General features: G+C 43.2%; 1 long non-coding RNA gene across 1 annotated transcript in view; it reads left to right on the plus strand.

Moving 5' to 3' along the window:
- The first annotated feature begins 478 nt into the window (after positions 1 to 478).
- The window catches only part of LOC129692585 (uncharacterized), a 6,935-nt gene continuing 617 nt past the window's right edge, over positions 479 to 6,796 (plus strand). The window contains exons 1-3 of the long non-coding RNA XR_008722723.1: positions 479 to 537; positions 1,650 to 1,774; positions 5,727 to 5,820. This is a non-coding gene — a long non-coding RNA (uncharacterized LOC129692585). The remainder of the gene's footprint in view (positions 538 to 1,649; positions 1,775 to 5,726; positions 5,821 to 6,796) is intronic.

Consider the following 6,796-nt stretch of genomic DNA (forward strand, 5'->3'; position numbering starts at 1 on the left):
TCAGGTGGCCAGTGAGCTTTAAGATCTTCGGTCTGCCTCTTAGGGCTCGGTTACGGTACACACAAGTGCCTAGTTCTTTAGTGGTGGTCCTCATGCTTGCACAGCAAGTACTTTGCTGGTTGAGCCAATTCCTCAGCCCCTGCATTCTGTTTTGTCAGAGATGGAAGGTGGCTCACACAGAGTCATGCACATCATGTTAAAAGCTAAGGAAGAAAGAATCCTTAAAGATCATCAAGGCAACTCATTCTTCCCCTGTTTCTCATGGGATCAAAGTATGCTCAGAGAATAGTGACATGCCCTGGCAAAGAGCTGGGCAGTGGGAAAAGAATTCGTTAGTCTCTTAAAATTTTATAGTTTTTGTCTTGCCCTTTATTTTTATACACTTAGGTACTGACAGGTATAAGACTTCCCGAGTGCCTATCTCCATGTTAGCCTTAGGAATGTACCACTAAACTCTCTCTATCCTCACAGTTACAATGGAAGGATGGGACCCATTCCCAGCCCTCAGTGAGTCGAGGCAAACAGACCCAGTGGCAGGTAATGGTTTTTTCATTGGCTTATGCCCAAGAGTCAGGTGGACTGTTTGCACGTCCCTGTTATGATTAATGTCTACCTTTGTTGCTTCCTCTCTATCCTGCACATATCTTTTTCCTTTGACTTACCTTATTGGTTTTTAAATTAGCTTTATGATATATAATTTACATGTAATGAAATTAATCAATTTTCTGCATTCAACTCGATGAATTTTGACAAATGCATACAGATGATGGTGCAGTCAAGATAAATAGAGCGTTCATTTCTCCCAGAGTAACCTCATACTCCTTTGCAAGCAATTCTCCATAGCTAGCCCCAGGCAACTATTGATCCTTATTCAGCTGTAGTCTGGCCTTTTCCAGAAGTTGACAGGATCGGATTCATTTTGTATCTAAGTGTGTTCACTTAGCAAATTTTTGTGAGATTCATCAGTGTGGTGGTTTGAAGGTGAAATATACTCCATAGGCTCAGCGGCTTAATACTTGGTCCCCAGCTGGAGGCATTATCTGAGAAGATTGTGGAAACTAGGATGTAGGAAGTAGGCCAGTGGGAGTGCATCTTGCTTTGTAGCCTGACCCTACTTCTGTCTGCTTATTGACTGGGGACAATGTGAATGGCAATTTCATGGTCCTACTGCCTCATTCTCTTGCCACAGTACGTCTCTGCCACAATGGCTGGACTGTATCCCCTGAAGCTATGGACCAAAATAAACCCCATATCCCCGAAGTTGCTTCTTGTTATGTGTCTGGTCACTGAGATAAGAACAATAACTATTACAATCAGTTTCTTTTACATGAATCGCTAGACCTTCCTTTTTGTTTCATTAAAACAATCACGTGATTTATATTATTTACTAAGAAATCACTTCTTTCCTATGTAGATCTACTGAGATTCAAATATTCAGCAGATGATGAACATTTACACCTTTTTGTCCTTCCTTCCTTCCTTCCTTCCTTCCTTCCTTCTTTCCTTCCTTCCTTCACTTATGTTTACTGTGAATAAAAGCTGCAAGTAGCCTTGTATATCAGTCTTGTTTTTTAAAATTCTTCCACCCCCTGTGCCTGTGTGCATGTATGTGTGTTTGCACATGTATATTCATCCACACTTGTCTGCAGAAACCAAAGAAGTCGTTGGATCTCCAGGGGCTGAAGTTCAAGGCACCTGTGAGCCATTTGACATGTGTTCTGGGAGATGAACTATGGTCCTCTGTAAGAGCAGCAAGTACTCATAACCTTAACTGGTGAGTTACCCCTCCACCTTCGCATGCCCGTCTTGTTTTATTTTCAGATGCTGTCATTTCTACTGACTAAAGACATAGGACAAGAATTACTAGATTGTATATCAGATTCTTGACTTCAAAGAAACTTCCAATGCATTGAGTTAACCCTGGCGATATGGGAGATGAGGTTATATCCTATCTCCACAAACACTTAGCAGTAGCCAACATTCGATTCTTGACTATGTAGGCAAAATGGTATCTCATCATGGTTCTGACATTCTCCAGTGACCTAGGATAGTGAATATTTTTTTTCCCTCTGGTCAAGCACCTGTTCATTTTTTTGGGTCTACCTTTGTCAGATTAGTTATATTCTTATTATTGACTTGAAAGTGTTTTGCATTTGTATTCTGAGAGTTTTATTGTTGTTGTTAGTATTTGTAGTGGTCCAGGGTTGCCTAGAACTCACTGTGAACCCAGGTTGGCCCCGACTTTGTGGCAGTCCTCTTGTCTCAGCCTCTCCAGTGCTGGAATTACAGGTATGACCTTCCATGCCCAGACACAAGGCTTCTTTTCATATTTTATTTAACAGTTTTCTTTCTAACTGATAAGTGTAATTATATATGTATGGGCTACACTGTGGTGTTTTGATTTTAGAGTGTTTAAATTAAGCTAATGAGTAGATCTATCACCTTACTTATCTGCTTTTGTGTGGTGGTAAGAAAAAAATCTAAAATGTGCTCTTTTAGCAATTCTGACATAAATAGTGTGTGGTTGCAGCCACCATCCTGTGCGGTGGGTTTCTAGAGCTGTCTGAGAAAAAAAAATTATGCCCCACAATTAACAATTATCATTTCTCTCTCTGCCCCTCCCCCAGTTCTGCTAATTACCATTCTATTTTCTCCTTCTGTGAGTTCAGCCCTTTTATATGCTACACGTAAGTGAGATCATGTTTCTCTTCATATTCGCCATACAAGTGCTTTATGGTGAATATATTTTGCATATATTTTCTTGCAGTTGACAGCTTAGCTTTTCAAGGCAAGTCTGATATCGTTTACTTCATCATGGCTAAACCTGACCGAGCTTCACTTATGATCCCTCCAGACCTCATTTTTTCTCATTTGTAGCCTGGTACCAAAAATACATCTACCTCTCAGAGTTCATGAGGATTTAAAGTGACAGTGCATGTAACTCTCAGCATAATGTCTAAAACCTAATAAGGCCTTGCAAATCACCAGCAGATTGTTATTGTTTGATTTTTATTCATTCCATCTCTGTTCAGTCAAGAATAGTCCTCTTTGGGCTTCATGTCATATTATCTGCAGCTGGTAGCTAGAAATAACTGAAGCAGTCTGGACTGGATCTAAGGGTGTGGGAGTAATTAGCATGCTGCTATTATCTGAAGCCCAAGGCTGGGTGAATTCACTGGGTCAGGGTGCGAAGTATGGCATTTGGGATGAGATGGCCACCGCTGGACCTTGAACAAGTATAGCCCTTTGGGGATAGGCAAAGGAAGAGAGACTCATGGAGGAGAAGGAGGAGAGAGGAGGAAAGGGAATTCAGGAATGAATGGCTTCATAGATACCAAGGAAGGGATGGAGTCAAGGTGGAAGGGATCACCAACACTGTGCTCATGGTTTCCACGCGAAGTGTTCCCCAGAGGCTTTCTCCTTAGCCCAGGATGCCTCAGGGAGGAGATGGAACCTCTAGCCTATCGGGCTAGGAGAAAGTTGGTAGGTCATCTGGAAATGTACTCTTGAAAAGAGTATTGGGATACTGGACCCTTTGTGTGTCTTCTGCTTCCTATCACCAAGGGCAACAGCTTCTTCTGCCACACACTCCCACCACCCTACTCTGCCTCAGCACAGGTTCAGAGTAATGGAGGCAGCCAACCAGCAGCTGAAAAGTCAGAAATTAGGATGCCAAATAAAGGTCCTTATTTAATCGCGAGTGTTTGTCACAGTTAAAGAAAGTTGACCTACACAGATGACAGTGCTTTAGAGGAGGTGTGCCCTGAAGGGACCTGGGTACTAGCTAGAAGGGGGACATTGTTACCTCAGTGAAGAGGAAGCACAATGACAGTGGTTTAAGAGGCAAGCAGGTGGTCAGGTTTTGAGAGTATCCAAGAAACATTCTACTTCCCCTTCTGAGTTTTGGTAGAATGATGAAAGAAGAGATGAGTTGGGAAATTTCTCTAGGGAGTGCCAATGTGGAAGAAAGGGTTCTTTTTCCTGTATGGGAGAGACTGGGGCACTCTGTGGGCAGATGGGACAGAGTCAATAGAGTCAATGATTGAGAGGGAATGAAAAGGGTTAGACCCCTGAGAGTGCAGGAGTAGAGCACCCTGGAATTAGGGAGCAGCCTGGCTTTATACTGTATGGGTTGGCTGAGCTGGAATGGCGTTCTCACGTCATAATCATGGGTAGAGTGGACCAAAAGAGAAATGTGCATGAGATTAGGCATGGCAAAGGGAAATAGTAGCCATTATTCAGTCGTTTTGGTTAAACCCAGTGCAAGAAGATATGTGCAGAAGGGGCAGGTAGAATCAAGATTATCTTGTGTTTCGCAGCAAAAGTTAGATGCAGAAATGCCAGGAAAATTTCAGCTCATCCGTACTGCTCTAAACTCTGTGCTTAATTCTTCCTCCTTCCTGAGCACCCTGCGTTGCAGCACCAATCCATGATGAAAAACAGATGTAGCAGCAACAGCCTACCAAAGACTTTTCTATCATCTTTCCTCTAGAGCAGTGGTTTTCAACCCTTTGGGGTCGTATATCAGATATCCTGCCTAACAGATATTTACATACAACTCGTAACAGCAGCAAAATTATAGCTATGAAGTAGCAATGAAATAGTTTTATGGTTGGGGTCAATACAATATGAGAAACTATTAAAGGGTCAAAGCATTAGGAAGGTTGAGAACTACTGCCCTAGGGACACGCCCCCATCAGCAAGCTGTGTTTGGCTACTTGTGTGCCTTTTAGCTATGTGCCTCTGTTGAATTCCCATTTGATCTCTTCCTTGCTCACTTCTCCCAGTCTTCTAGGAGGGCTAATTGCTAGTTTTTATTTTGTTATATCTAATTCCAGATTCTTTGGCTATTATTTTGTTTGCTACTTTTGATTTTTACCCTTCTATAGCTACACTATTCTTGCCACAAATCATTTAACCCATAACACTCTTGGTTTTCAGCTCCCTAATTATGTCCTGACTGATAGGAGGGTAGAGGGACATTTTTATTGAGACTGGGAAAAGGCATCAAGGCTAGGCATAGGAAAAAGAACAAAGGAATTTTGGTCACATGATCTTGAGGTTTTAGGTCATTTTTGTGAATTCACATGTAGGAAGAGGTAAAGGTTAGGAGAGAGTCTGAGGCTTAAAGATGTTGGAGAAACTCTAGAAAGTGTGATCGGAAGGGAAGAGTGAAGAACTATGGGAATCATGGTTTTGACAAGCTGAAGAGTTGGAGGTGGCTCAGAGCTTGGACACTGCCCTCTAGTGCTTGAATCAGTTCACATAGTCCTCTCTGTGGTCACAATTTCTCTGTTCTTATCCCTTCTCTATTCTACTTCATTTTGAGGGAACTTGAAACCCTCCAGCTCCCTGCCCAACTAGCTTCCAAACAGACCCGGTTAGTGCATAATGCTAACAGATGATGGAGGAGGGAAAAGAAGGAAGCCAGGCTGTCTGCCATTGGTGTCCCGTTCCACCTTCTTGCGCCTCTGGCTATGAATGTCTCTTCCACAAGGCCAGCCTTCCATCTGGCTGGTGGATTCATTTGTGTTTCCTGCTTCAGTCAGAAAATTTGAAAATGGTAGCAATTTCTTCCTGCTCCTACCCCGATTTCCATATCAGCTGCTCTAGGACCCAAGTAACAAGGTCTCAATCAAATGCCCTGTGTTTGAAGGACCGGACTGGTTTTCATTTTCCTCACTGAGGTGGTTTGCACGGCAGAGTCAATGTTGCTTCTCTTTCAGAGTCATTGAGAGCTGATCCATGACTCCTTGGGGTACATGGAGAAAAGGAAGCAGCTAGAGAGTTACCACTGAGTCAACTCCTTGTGCACGCCAGGTACCTTTCATTCCTTGTGTACTATTCTCACTGTCCCTGTGACTTAGGGTATACCGTTATGTGCCTCCATTTTTTTTTTCATTTGTAAAACATGAGCAATAGGATTCCCTCCCCATGTGGTTATTGAAAGAATGAGGTGAACTACTATACATACATAAAAGCTTTGGAACAGGGGTCAGTGAGGTGATGGGTGGAGATGCTTGCCATAGTAATGGCCAACTGATCCATCTGCTAGAAGGAGAAAACTGACTTTCACAAGCTGTCTTCTGATTTCCTGCACGCTAACACACACACACATACACCATGCTTGCACGCATGTGCATGTCCCAAAGTGAAGCAGACCCACAGCACGTGTTCACTGCTCAGTGTTAGCTATGAGTGGCACAACTTAGAGCTGCTCCTTTTGCTTCTTTGCTAATTTTCTACAAAAGCCCAAGACTCCTTGCAGTCAGTGCGGTTGGACAACTTGCTCGTTCTCAGAGCTCGGGAGTTACTGGGATTTGATCCCTTGTATTCCAACCTGAACCTTTCCTACGGCTCCCCTTATACCAGAGGGCTCACACCTAGTTGTGCAACAGAAGCATGGAACAGGGTCTCTCGTTCTCTGCTCTCCTCTCCCTCCTTCTAGAACTTCTGTGTTTAAAACAAAGCGAAGCCGCGTGAAGGCGTAAGAGCAAGACGGGCTTGGTCCTAGTAATAGTTCTTCTGAGAGACTTTGGCTGGAGTCTCACAGAGGATGGCAGCTGCTGGCTGGGAGGTGAGAATGGGGAGGGGCGTGTGTGCACTTACCCATGTGTGTATCTGTGTGTACATGTGTGTATGTGTGTGTGTGTATGTATGTATGTCTGTATGTATGTATGTATGTATGTGTGTATGTATGTATGTATGTATGTGTGTGTGTGTATGTATGTATGCATGTATGGTGTGTGTGTGTGCATGTGTGTATTTGTGTATGTGTATGGTGTACCTGCATGTG

This window comes from Psammomys obesus, unplaced genomic scaffold (genome assembly GCF_907164565.1).
Source record: "Psammomys obesus unplaced genomic scaffold, mPsaObe1.curated_primary_1811, whole genome shotgun sequence".
In the NCBI taxonomy this organism is placed as follows: domain Eukaryota; kingdom Metazoa; phylum Chordata; class Mammalia; order Rodentia; family Muridae; genus Psammomys; species Psammomys obesus.